The following is a 14,589-nucleotide window of genomic DNA, read 5'->3' on the forward strand; positions in this document are numbered from 1 at the left end:
TTTGGGGGGGGGGGGAGAGGGAGATGTGTGTGCGTGCGTGAGTGCGCGAGTTTGTACATCGGACCGGAAATACGAGTGAATTAACCATCGCGAATACTAATGGATTTTCGCGATGAACGTCCGAGTTTTTCGCATTGATCCCGCGCATTGATCCGTCGCAGAAAAATCGAGGAACGTAATAACCATTTTAGAGATCGCGAGATAATATCCGGTCGCTCGTGGTAATTGCGCAAGTGTCAGAGGTGAAAGCTGAAGGTAGCGTAATTTTCGTAGAATGCAAATTCCAGCGACATGAACACACGCGACCGTAAGTTCGTAAAATTTAGCGACCCGCTAATGGAACCGTAGGTGCATACAAATACATAATTCCTTGCGAGAAGTGTAGTTGATTTCAAATCTGATTCAAGGAGCCTTGTATAATTTGAGCGGGTGGAAAGTTCCGTAGACACGCGAGTATGAGGAAAGTGTTGTCTCAAGGTCTTTAGGTGTCCCGCGCTAACGTGATTTGGCAATCACGTTAGTTTTCAGCGAGCTGCCGTCAAAACACGCGCGCGAAAAATAATCTATTTTAAGCCTAGGTATACACACTGGGGTCTCCGAGACCCCAGGCAAAGTTTGAAACTCTAGTATTAATAGAAAGAATAAGTAAGGAGGATACGATCGCTGTGTAAAAAAAGTTTAAAGTCTCCTCTGCAGATAGCTGACGGAGCAGTCAATTGTCTGTCGGTTTTGTAGTAATTCACATATAAAGTAAGCCCGGGGTCTCCCAGGCCCCAGAGTGTACTTCGTGCAACTTTTTTTGCAAGTAAGTATATTTTGTAATTAATTTTATTCGAGTTTATAATGTAAATATATATTCTAAAAAATGTTAGATTAAATAAGTAATGTAAAAAAAGGATCTAATTTTTATTGGGAGACAGAAACACATGGACTAAACGCCCAAAATGATACTACCTTGTTGGGTGAATATTATTCGCCGCTTTTAAATTATTCACGTTTTTCTTTTTCTGTTTCTGTTACATGCATTACAAGTTATTGAGTTTGTATTTTTTAACAAAAATCCTAACTCTTATATATGTCTGCAAAACCGTCAGAAAATAGAAATATGAAAAATCGTCAATTTTGGAGCCTTGTAATTTTCATAATAATATTCCAATATTTAAGCGACGATTTTTTTCATTGTACCTTGAAATATGCCCTTTCAAAATTTGAAAACTTTTTTCGATTATCTCTATTATCAAAAAAGATACGCATTTTTCAAGCTATTACGGTAAAATGACGTTTCCTTTGCAGTTATAAGTAATTCTAATGTTTCAACACGTCTTTATTATATGATGCTTATTATGATTTAATTCTAATTCTTAATAAATATATATGTTTCATCAGTCTATTAACAATCGGGGAAAAAAAGTAAAAATACGGTGATTTTTACCGGAGTTATAATAAAAAATGTAGCTGAGGTCCTTCAGACCTCAAACCTTCAGACCTCATCTATGTATGCGAAAAAGAAGTGTGTATACCTAGGGTTAAACCTCCAATGCGGAGAATGTTAATGTTACCTTGTCGAGCGTGTCTTGGAGAAGATGAAATGTGGCTCAAGATGTCGTGAGCCTAAATGGCAGAATTTAGGTCGCAGTTAGGATAATAGAGGAAACCTGGAGATTGACGTAACAATTACAATCTGACAATTAGTGCCGTAAGATACGTGATATACACGTATATAAAAGCGTCGAAAATTCACTTGGACGACAGTTGAGATGACATTTACCGTCATATAATCACGAAGGTGATTGCGAATATTTTTCAGGGAGGTATGCACAAAGCGATGACTTGAAAGACGGACGAGGAATCTCATGAATATATAACGGGGTCAATTGCGCGAGGGTATAATGGCGTCGCGAGATAGCTGTGCAAACACGATAATTGCGCTTTCATGGATATATTATTAAAAGGAATTATTTAAAGTGTCATCGGGAGGCGTTATACTCTGAGGAACAAACTTGATTAATAGCGCCAACGTGATAATACAAATTTTTGATAGGAGAAAAAATGTGCAGACGTATTAAATAAGTAATGTAAAAAAAGGATCTAATTTTTATTGGAAGACAGAAACACATGGACTAAACGCCCAAAATGATACTGCCTTACGTATCCTTCAAGAGCTGCAATTATGAGAAAGCACATAAAATTTCTTTGCGATTGATCGAGGGCAAAATTGAGAAAAGTTGCATCTATCGAGCGATATTTTTTCAGCGCCTTTAGCGCTCCTTTAGCCACCGGTATAGCGAAGCGCGGACACAAACTTCCTCCATTAGCGGTAACGCGTCTCCGATTATCATCGGCCGTCATCACTGCTGCGCGAGAATCCCGCGCTTCTTTATCGCTTCATTCTGGCGCCGGAACTTCTTAATTCCGCAATTAATCTCGCGTTAACTCCAGCGCTTTCGCACGAATCTTCCCGCTTTCAACGTCCCGTCGATTATCGAACCTCCTCCTCACCGGGACATTTCGCTGCGTTTTCAATGAGAGAGCAGCATTCGAGTGCGCGGCGTGTTAAAAGTAACCCCGTACCTCCTCGCGCGCATAAACCGCCTTAATGCACCCTCGGTAGCAGGCCATTACACCACGCAGCCTGCACTGCCTTCCCCCTCCCCCTCCTCCTCCTCCTCCTCCTCCTCCTTCTCCTCCTCTACCACCGCCGCTGCTGCCGCTCTCTCCGCCGTCGCATAATACTCGCACACCACCGCACACACGCACGTCCACTCACGAACGCACACAACGTCGTTTATACGCGTATTCGAGCCACACCACTCCCTACTCTTCACGCATATTTACGCCGTATCGACCAGGTAGTAGGTGAAATTTACACTACCACGGCCGATACATTATTTCCACGAGCATTAACGCGCCGACGTTATTGCACTCTCTCCCTCACCCACCCCCGCTATCTCTGCCACCACCGCACTCCGCACTCCCCCTTGTCCGCCGGGGATTGCGCGACTTCCCTCCCTGTCCCCCCCTCCCCCCCACAATGGATCATCACGTTTTCGTACGCGTCGGTGAAAGGAAAAAATTCGCCCGCCACGCGGCTGCGCCTGAATCGCTTCGAGGATGTCTGCTGCTTGTCCTTTGTCGTCGGGGATCGCGCTTCAGAATAGCTCGTTTTCACGGCACAATCGTCGCTCGCTGACGAGCAGCCAGCGATATTACTCGCGGCTAGTGCGCCCGCGTGAAATGCGAGGAAAGTAATTTTCTGTCGTTCTTTTTTCCTCTCTTTTTTGTTTTCTCTTCCCTTCGTTTTTCGATTAATCAGTTGCGAGCGTCGTGATGGTTTCACGTGGTGATCAACTCCATAGAGATATGTTTATGTCATAAAAAAGAATGTAAAAAAAAAACAAAAGGAGGGAAGTCTCTTTAACATAAGTCTTCTAAAATGACGATATGTGATGATAAATAAAGAAGAGTATGCAAAATATACGCGATGGGAAAACTTGCGCAAATATTGATACGAATTGCGTACATCTATTCACTGTTGTTTTTTTACTATTTCGTAAAAGCCGTGCGCTGCCGGCTCGCGCGCGTTCTCGACTTTTAATTTCCGTTTCATATTTTTGATAAATCACTCACGCGTGTTGCGGCGGAGGATTATTAAAAGCGCAGAGAGTTTTAACTCATTAATGGTCCGCTGAACGGGAGTTCTAACTAGTCGCAATCTCAGGCTCGTATTCGCGCCTATTAATTATTTATTCGCTTGCCGTTGGGCGATATTTGTTCGACAGGCAAATTCCGATACCGCGATTCCTTCTTTCCGTCACGAGAGACGGTGGAATGAATTTCGCGTTCTGCGATGTTGACGGTCGCGAAGCATACGTCGATACCTTTTATTGGCGCCTGCTTTCCGTGTCGCCACCCCCCTCATACTTTTGCCGAGAAATATGTGTGTGTATATATGTGTGTTCTTTTGCTTTCTCGCCCCTCTTTCTGCAAATTCAACATCGGGCTCGAATATAACCGGGAACGCTTTCATCGGGCACGATGCGAATACAAAATGTGTTGTGATCCGAGAGAGAATTCGCCGACTTCACTGTAGATGCGGGCAGTGCACAATTAATGGATATTCATTTAAGGGGACTGGAGGGTCAGATTGCCTGAAAATCGTGCTTATTTTTTCACAATTTTTTATGACAAACTGAATAAATATGCGAAAGTGTTATTTTGACGTGTATTTATACAACATATAAAGAGAAGAAAAATATAATTTTGATGATCAAATACTCAATATAAGTATATGGTACATGCAGTTAAAATATATTTTGTTTTTCTTTTCAAGGTCGTTTTGCAATAATTTTTTATTCTCGGTGGTTCAATTAAGCTGAATTTTAGGTAGAAAATTTCCGTAAACTTATCGTTATCGTATGAACAACTGTAGAAATTGAGTAAAAGTTAAAAAAATTGCAAATTTTAATGGAATATTATTAAATTTTCAGTTCTTTTATAGCAAAAAAATTAATATTTCAAAATTAAATATTTTTACGAGTTTGTCAATGATTGATAACGACAAGCTTACGGAAATGTTTTACCTAAAATTCAGCTTAATTGAACCACCGAGAATCAAGATATTATTGTAAAATGACGACTTTGAAAAGAAAAATAAAATATATTTTACTGTGTACCATACACTTATATTGAATACTTGATCATCAAAATTATATTTTTTTTCTCTTTTAACCTTATTTCTTCTTCATTTTAACCATATTTTTTGTATTCTTTTTAAATTACGAAATACTTATCATCAATGTCCATCACTTTTAGTCATTTTTCAGGTAATCGTCGATTCCGCGTTTGTAAAATAACTGATATTTCGAGCCAATGAAATTGTCAAGGATCCGATGAATTTTCATTAGATAAATCTTGAATTGATTTCCATTCTTCTCTATAACTCAGGAAATGCGAGTTGCTTCCAAAGACAAATTTTCTTATAATTCTCCGTTTTAGAACACTTTCCCTTCTAAGAAATGGAATAATTTCCAAAAAGTACGCCGTCATCATTTTAACATTTTCAATATATATGACTTGAAGTGTGCTTTTCGAGAGGTCCTCTAAAACGCGCAGGACCTCCCGAGAACCTCGCAACGGTCCTGGACGTAACCGACGTCCTCAAATAGACCGAGAGGTCTATTTTTATGTATATATTCGTTGGCATGCATGTTCTGCATCGCGACCACTTACAGACATCGAACAGTCGCGAGCAGTTTCGGAACTTTGCCTTCGCGCGTCTCGAGAGATCCAATATCGGAATTTATAAATAATTCCGGAAGCTGCGACCGTCCCTGGCTTTTCCAGCCGGCGCGCGAGGGGAAAGGACACCGCGTCGCGATACATTTCGCTACGTAATTTGAATACGGAGGTCACGAGAAATTCGGGATTACTATTGTACGCATAGGAGACACCTAGTTTGCGATTGCTGATCGAATAATTCGTGCTGCTTATTGCTCTGGCAAAAAGGATTATAAACAAGGACAGAAGGTCCTTGTTATTTGTAATATAATATCCGCCTTCTAGGAAATTTTATCTTGAACATCCTCTGTGTCACACGTATCGTGCTACATGATGGCACTTTTGAAATAAAGCAGGAGCGGTGCTGCAAAACAAGAATAAATCATAAAAAAGACGCAAGTTAATAAAAGAAAAAATCAATTAATGGACTCTTAGACTTATTAATAGGCATCACATGAAACTTATCTTACGTGAGATATTCAGATTTGAAAGTTAGATCTAAGTTTTCCAGTTAAATTGTACGGTATTTACGACGTAATATCTGTGATAGCGAGATTAAACTGAGAAGCTCACATCTAACTCTAAATTTAAAACTGTAAATCTCACTAGAAACAAGTTTCAAGTAATAACTATTAATACAAGCCTTAATCACAATACATCAAGCGTCATAGTTCAATGTTGAAAACACGATTTCTCAGAAGTTCGATTCTTAGCAGATTTTATTTTTTTTCTATAAACATACACAGAGAGAATATTTTCTGCCACTAGTTAGGAAGCGATAATGTTATGAGATATGGTGCGCTTGTAGATCAAGTATCTGTACGTGTGATACCTCGATTCTGTACTTTTCCCGTAGAGAGATATAACTGTTTCGCCGCAGGCTCCGCGGACAGCAGAGCTCCTCAGAATTTGTTGTTGCCTTGCACGTTTGTCTGGCGCAAAGGCAAGAAAAATTCATGCCAAGAAACAACTTCGGAGTTCGGTATGTATGCTCGCGAGCGCGCTACTTCGACGCGCGCGTGTAATTCTAAACGCTCGCAAGCACGACTCGCCTAACTGGCGAGTTAACTACGATGCGTTAACTTCATCGCCTCTGCTTCTAAAATTTCATTCCAAAGTTTCACGGCTCAGCGAATAGAGCTTACGGTAATCGCAACAATTGCGCAATGCCTTACGCCAAGTGGAGTACTTAAAGCACCCTTGGGATAATTAGTATTATTTCGGCCTGTCGTTATGACAATTATCCCAGATACATAGCTACCGCTGCAACGCACGTAACGGACAGTTCCTACGAGTTTCCTGCAACGTTTCGCATAATCGTATTTATCGAATTAATAAGGATGTGAAGAGCTTAACTTGGACAAATACGGAATTCTGAACAGCGCGACGAAGGAGGAGGCGCGTTCCCCGCTTATTTTTGGATCGTGGCGTATTCCCTAGTGAATAACGGCAGCGTGAATTTTAGAAAATTGCTCACTTCGTCGGAAGAATGTTCGAAGATCTCTCGCGATGTGTAAATAAAGCGCGTCCGCGCGACGGGGAAACTTCAGCGATGCATCAGGCGGGCCGATACTTAATCACGGGTTGTTTTTGCAGTGGATTACATATCTCTCAGCGTGAAGCCTTCGCAGGAGATCGTATTTTATGTACGCGCACTTAACTTCAAACTTTCTACTAAAATATTCGAGAAGTGCGGGAGAAGAGTATGTACGTCCCGTGTATTTATGTGCTTTATTCTCTTTGCGTACGTGTGGCAACGTCGAAAATATCAGCGCAGCATGCCGTATGCATTTTGCAAGTCTCTCCAAGTTTCACAATTCGCGTGCGATCTTATCTTCTTCTCGGATATTAACAAAAAAAGCCAGGCAAAGCCGAAAAGCAATTTACGAGCACAACGAGATTCTCTTTATTTTCTTTCTTCTCCCTCTCTCTCTATCTTTTTTTGCTTTCTTGAGTGGAGTCGATAAAAGCGAGAACTCCCGACGGAGTACCCGAAACGCAATTTTTGCAGAACTTCGGTCCTTTCCGCGCAAACTTTCGACCGATACTTTTTCAAATCGATTGAATTACGGAGGAGTACATTCCGTCGAACTATTTCAATGCGCCCTTTAAAAAGCGCATTAAGGGATCACGAAGTTTGACGCTGCGCCGTTTAGCCAGTAAGATTTGATAAAAATTTCAAATTTATCGCTGGAATATCGCTAACTGTGAAAGTACGAATTTTATTTTATCGTTATCAAGAGTTTTTTCTTCGTTAAAATAAATTGTTTTAGATAATTCATACTGCTTTATGAAGAAAATACGAAATCTCAGACGCAATATTTTATGGCAAAATTGTCAGAAATAACGAAGACAACAATTTATTTTAAAGCTTACTTTAATAAAATTGATCGCCAAGTATTCTTTTAAAGTGAATAAATATTTCTGATTGAATCAGCAAAAGGATAAAATCAGTGAGTGAATGAATCACGGGGTGAATGATTACGATTGAGCGCTACAGAGACTATATGTTCACAGTACTGCTATCTCAGGTGTCCAGAGGTAAATATCTTTACCATTTCAACGAGTGGTCGAAAAAGGGACCTACCTAAGGGATTCAGCAGCTTTTTCTGACTCCCCTACGTAGAACTTCTTCAATTGCTCGTTGGAATAGTAGAGACATCTACTTCTTAACATCTGAGATAGCAGTATTGTGAACACACAGCCCCCCAGACAAATAGCCCAGGTCTCTTCTACTCTGTATGAAAATCAACTTTCTGCGTTCGCGGTGATGGAATTAACGGCTTCCATGCAAGTTGCGCGTGATGGTGCTGTCTATGTTTGCAAATTGCATTAATAGTGGTAACAATCGCTACTGCTGACTGATTCTCTCAGTAAGATTTTACTGATTGCAGTGCTACACTTATAACTAAATCATCAGCTGTAAATACAACACATTTCCACGAAGAATACGCTGATTGTACTTTAGAGAGTATCGAGTATAGATTTCAGAATCTCCTGTCTCTTTGTGGCATTCCATTCGTTAAATACAGTGCGCTCTTTTCGTCTCTTTTTCGTTATTTGGGAAAGCTTTCACGTCGCATCGAAATTTCCATTGTTTTCTATCTTACGTCGAGTCGTGTCGACAGGAATATCCGAATTCGCGGTGGGACGTTTTCGCGTCTGATCGATATCCAGTGTGACTATGATACAGCTGTTGACTGTCTGCGCGTTATAGATAGATAGGCAAGTACGAGCAACTTCTCGACGGAACGCTTAAAACACGATTCTCGCGGTGAATCTCCTCGGGCGCTCGGCCTGCACAACGGTTGTGCTGCCCTTTTCCCGATCGACTGCGAAACTGACTGCGAGGCGATTCCCCGAGGGACACAAGGCAACGTTTCCGTACTTTCAGGACGCTTCGACGACGACGACGACGACGACGACGATGACGACAGCGACGAGGGTGATAAAGTGAAACGGCGCGGATTCTTCGCGAATGGCCGCGGGGGCCTCGTCGCTACCATCTCCGGTAATCCCACTCCTTTTCTCCCATTGCAAAAATATATTTTCCTTCGCCGTAAAGACGTGAACGGAGACTTGCCCCGTCCTTGAGCGCGAGCACGTATACAGACTGATCCACTTAGAGCGCGAAACGCGATTATGGAGGAAATTAGGGAACAGGCCCGAGAACCGAGAAAGCCTCCATTAAAGCAAATCGGACGAGTCGAACTGAAGAACTCCACTTATCGCGCTTCGCTCCCAATAACGAAGTTACTTCGCATTTTTTTCCTTTTGTATACAGATTGCCATAATATTCTCAACTCTTATATACACATAAAGTTATGCCATTAGGCCTCTCCGTAAGAAATACGTCGTTGCGTTCTAGTCGCATTTATGTGTATGTATAGTTGGTGGAAGAAAGTTTGCAGCATTTGTTTCGAATAATTTTTGCAACGTAATAAAAGAAAATTTACTGCTTAAAAACGTATTAATAGTTACCATTTGAAACTTATCTCAAGCGAGATAAGTCATCATATTCGAATTCAGAGTTAAATAAAAATTCTTCAGTTGAATCGCGATACGAATGCCATATGTGTTATAACATATCTCTCAACTGAGAGATGTGGATCTAAGTCTGAATAAAGATCCGAAAATGCCACATGAGACAAATTTCAGATGATAATAACAGACCTGCAAAATTGGAGATGTTGGAGATTGAAAGTTGATTGGAATCTGACAATGTTTTCTTACGTAATGTTTTACGCTGAATCCGAATCCGTCTGCAAAATTGCTCTATCACGTCAGGATTTTGAGATATCCTAATCTAAAAAGCCGTTTTTAACCATATTTTAAATTAAATTAAAAATTGAGGAAATATTTTTTTGTCAAATCCGTTAACGGTATCATTTACTACTATATAGTCTCTTCAAAATCCATTTTGAACCATCTCAAAGCGATTTTTTCTTCCGGAGATATACCAACTCAAATTTCGATAAATTATACTTCGTAGCAGCCTAGTCTGTAAGACAAGGTGGGTGACTACCCGGCCAGAGGAGATGAAGGGGCCGTATAGTAATAAATGATACCGTTGACGGATTTGACAAAAAAATATTTTCTCAATTTTTAAATAATGTAATTTAAAATATAGTTGAAAACAGCTTTTTTGGCAGTTTTAGGTTAGGATATTTCGAAATTCTGACGTGATAGAGCAACTCTGCGGCCAGATTCGGATTTAGCGCAAAAAATTACGTAAGAAAACATTGTCAGATCCCAATCAACAAAACCATGTAGGCCTGTGTAATTAATACGCGGATCTTAGTAATTTTCGGGAGAGAAGTTTTCTTGTTGGATATGTCGGATGCACTTTAAAATTCGTTAACCTGAGAATGCTGCAATCTTTTCCCCGTAAATTGTATCATTACTCTTATCTACGAGTAGAAACGAACATAGCTGATGTTTAATCGAAATATTTTTGTTAATATTTGCAAACTTGTTTCTAGCCTTCTCGTCTATACAGCACCGCTCTTAATACTTAGGAGCGAGCTCGAAAATTCTATTAACATGATAGAATTGCACAGCATCAATTTCTTGAAAGTTCAGGAGTGTTATCGCATTGAAGTTTACGGCGCCAAGTGAAATTCTTCATTTTTCCGGCCGAATATTAAGCAAAATTGAAAGCCCGTTTCGAGAGAAGCACTCGATCAAAGCGACACGTAACGTGTTGCTAAGTTTCTTCTCGCATTTTAAATTCGCGCACTGTCGCTAGTCGCGGACGATCCATCATCTTCATTCTTGTCGGCGAGAACTCGGGTTCGCGACTAATACGGAACAACTGTCGCCCTTGTTTCGCCATCCTATTTTGCGCTGGGAGAGTAATGCGCATACCAGATGAAACTAACAGTAGCCATAACTTCGCTGCCGCGAGACTGACTGAGAAGGCCAAATAAATGACTAGGTATCCCGCGGTGCCGCGTCTGGAGGAGCACTCGTCGCTCAAAATCAGACAGTTGCTGAATGCAAATGCGATACAAATCGGAACTCGAGTGTAACGTGACGCGCGGAATATAAATGCATTATTAACTCGATTACCAATGCACCGTATTCGCGGATTTAGCGTATTTTCGGATATGAGATTAGCGATGATAAGAAATATTTTCGAGGATATCCTTAGCATCGATCTCTTGTGCTCTTGTACTCTTTTCTAAATCCACGATATCCACGATATTTAAACCGCGCGATCAAATCGCAAATTTATGATCGCATACGGTTAATTATTAAATCCATAAAGTCCCGAGTCGATGCGGCGCCGATGAAACAAACGCTATCGTTACTTTAATTTCCACTCACTTGCGCCAATAGCCTCAGGTGTTTTTGCAATGCAGTCCGTGTAGGGGTGGGCGCATCCCGCGCGAGCGAGTACTCGATTCACGTCCCACAACGATCCTTCACGCGCACCACCGGCCCGCGTTCCAATATCTAAGCCATAATTTTAATGAAATTCCTGGGAGCGTCGCGGTCTCCGAATTTCAATCCTCGATAAATAACGGGTGAGCACGACGCGCGGCTGCGGAGAATGCCTGCGCCGCCGATATTTTATTTTTCCTCGGCCAGGAACGCGGTCAAAGCAGCGCTCGATGTCGTCGGAAAAAAAAGAGAGAGAAGGAATATCCCGAAACAGAAAATAGCACGGGGTGTGTGCGTCGGCGAATGAAAAAATTTCCAGAGGATAATAGGAATTTTTCGACGAAGCGGACGCGTCGCGAGCATGCGTGTCGCGTATTCGAAAATGCGCGAGAAAACTTGAAGCAGTGCTCTCTCTCTTTTTCTCTGCCTAACTAAACGGAAATATACTTGCTAAAATTGAATTCGGAATTTTCTGAAGATCACTTATATATATAGAAAGAGAGAGAGAGAGAGAGAGAGAAAATTTGAACGAAATGCAAAACTTGGAAAATCAAAATTGAAATCCAGTCTATTTTTTTATTTAGACACTTCACGATACTTCCACACACTTTACAACAGTAAGCGAAACTTATAACATACTATTACGATTTTGCAACGAGTGCGTGTCATTTTAAATGTATCTCCAACCTCAAACTACGCGTTCCCTCGTGTATCACGGCACGGCGGCGTCGCGTTCTTACAGAAGCGGAACCAATTGCAATCGCATCGATCGGGCCCCGCGACGACGCGATAATTGCGGCCGAAGTGCCGACTCGCCGGTTCAGTAGCGCGAATCGACTCGTTACATTCGAAATTGGCGGAATCGCATATTAATAATTGCCGTTGCGCATAGGTAACAACAAATAACGAGTATCCACTCGGTTGTTCGTCGTCACATGCACTATTTAATCGCAATTTAATAACGGGTGCTCGTTTAATTCGCGCGTTTGCGATTAATTCTGTCGGAATAATAGTGCTAGCCTCCCTTTTACTCTTCCCCTCTCGCCCTTCCTGCCTCCTCTATCTCTCTCTATCTTTTTCCTTTCTCTGCCAACGAGGTAATTACTTTAGTATATTTGCCGCACCGGTGTGTACGAGGGAATATTTTACCGTGTTCTCGCGTATATGATTCGCACGTTAATTAATATCCCTTTGCGGCCGCGAGCGTTGCAAGATTTATGGCGCGCGAGGTGTAGCAGAAATTTTCCTGACGCGCGGAATGAAATGTGGAATTACTATGCCGGAGTCTTAGCGTGGGTACGTCGTTTATGCTACGTACGGCGTGATATGAGAGGCTGAGACAGAACTCTCGCGCACGTTGGCGAAGGCGAAAGCTGCGAAGATGATGGCGGAGGTGTGGCGGCAGCTGAGGCCCTCAAAAGTTCTACCGGTCTCGGCGGCGCGTCGCGGGATTTTTGCTTGTTCATGCCTTGCTGATGAATCAAGATGTCCGCCAAGCAATAACTCGCAAAGTCTTCCTCCCTTCCTCCCTTCTTTTCTTCCTTCCGTCGGCGCGACTCAACATTGCCGACGAATTAATGGAGGAAATCACATCACGGCGGATAAACATACGGGATTGCGAAATTTCTCGCATCTGGTTAAACATTGTTTTATCAGCGGGACGCAGTGATGCACGCGTGCACAGCGCAAACATCACGTTGCGAATGCACAAAAGAACGAGAATAAAAAGAGAGTCACATCGCGACTTACGTCGCGGAATACTCGCGGGAAATGTGTCGAGCTTCCCGGGAATAATGGGAACAAAAATGTTATGTTACTTTCTTTATGGCCGAACGAAAGAACTGAAGTTTCTCACGTTACACGAGAGCAATTATCCGAGCTGCGCCTTTCAGAGGGTGCGCGTCGCGCGCTGTTATTGACTTACACTACTGCTCCGTCCAACGACTCGGGCGGCTCAAACGGTAACGATCCACGTCGTTTATTCTCGAGCCGTCTGAGAGACGCGTTCTCATGGAGACACACGGTCTAGCGACCATTATAATCCTCGTAATTTCTTACGATGCAAAGATCCGATACGGCGTCGTCGCGCTTCGCGACGTACGTAAGATCGGGCCGGTGGAAGGGCCGCGCGAGAAAAAGGGTCGCCGGCGCAAAGGGAGGACGTGGATGGATGAATGAACGTCGCGATGAGGGAAGGACGAGAGGGCGAAAATGGAGGAAGCAAGAGAGAGAAAGAGAGAGAGAGAGAGAGGGAGAGAAAGAGGAGCTGGGAATAAGAACTTCGGGGATGGCGAGAGTCGCCGGGCGGAAGAATATACTCTTGATGTCGGCGACGGTAGTGTGTGGCGTCGTGGGGATGAAACCATCGCCATGGTTGCCGTCGCCGCCGTCTTTTTTCGTTGTTGTCGCGATGTTCCGTTGTTCTTGCCTTCCATTAAGCCGGCTGATATTAATTCCGTAGCAACGGCGAATGAATACACCTGCGCGAGATGTCGAGACCTTTGAGCGCGGCTTAATGCGACTCAGCCCGCGACCTACCCCCCGTAAAAAATGTCCGCTGATACGCGCTAACGATCCGCGTCGCGGCGCTTCGCTGCGCAGCGTGGGAACGCAAAAGTGATTAGGGTGTGGGACCGAGAGCTCCTCGGAAACCCCTTGGCTTTTATCTCATCGTTGCATATCCGTTTCGACAGTGCATTTGCTTTGTTGCCGCTTGAAATCGCTTGGACGAAGGGAGAGAGAAGGCGGAGAGGACACGTCCGAACAAATTTAGGATTAACTCTCGCGACGCGCTTGAAAAAGAAAGTCAGCCGACTGCACCTTCATAATTATCTTCGCGAAATTCACCAAACACCCGTCGTCAACAATAAGGACGTTTTCGCACGACGCATTCCCCTCATCCCGCCGTTTGTGTATTTTATTTCGGGCATTCGTCGTATTACATTTCATTCCTCGGTTTTCAGAAACGCATTAACGCCGCAAATCGCGAACTGCCCGTGTAGATATAATCTCACAACAATTCCGACGGCCGGCACGGCCGAAAGTTATAAAACAAGTCGTAAATTCGCGAATCCGCCTCTCGCTGCCTGCGAGGGTAGAATCTGCATCTGGCTCGTGGCACGGAAATGCTGTATTATTCATGCGAATAATCTCGCAAAGGAGATACGTGAGGTCGGGACGCACGAGAATCGGAACACACATCGAGCAGTCGATATTTTCGCGATTATTCGTTCGACGTGCTCCCGCCGCAATTTGATTCATCGCACACGAACGCGCGCGTATCCTTACGAATACTTCGGGCTCACTCTACGAGTATGCGAACGGAGTGATTTAGGGAGGCGAGCTCGCGACGCCGTTTTGTTCCCGCCATGCCTGAATTTTACACGAGTCGGACTCTCGCATGGGCATCTAATCCCCCCCCCCCCC

General features: G+C 43.0%; 1 protein-coding gene across 3 annotated transcripts in view; it reads left to right on the forward strand.

Moving 5' to 3' along the window:
* The window catches only part of LOC116843640 (Down syndrome cell adhesion molecule-like protein Dscam2), a 313,414-nt gene that overhangs the window by 91,671 nt on the left and 207,154 nt on the right, over positions 1-14,589 (forward strand). Inside the window, exon 1 of one of the 3 annotated variants that reach the window (XM_032814201.1) lies at positions 84-805. The exons of the other annotated variants lie outside the window; for them this stretch is intronic. The gene's annotated coding sequence lies outside the window, so the exon portion shown is untranslated. Of the gene's footprint in view, positions 1-83; positions 806-14,589 lie in introns of those variants that run through there. 3 annotated transcript variants of the gene reach the window in all.

Source organism: Odontomachus brunneus, unplaced genomic scaffold, assembly GCF_010583005.1.
Source record: "Odontomachus brunneus isolate Ranch 3 - 2012 unplaced genomic scaffold, Obru_v1 Obru_scaffold_034, whole genome shotgun sequence".
Lineage (NCBI taxonomy): Eukaryota > Metazoa > Arthropoda > Insecta > Hymenoptera > Formicidae > Odontomachus > Odontomachus brunneus.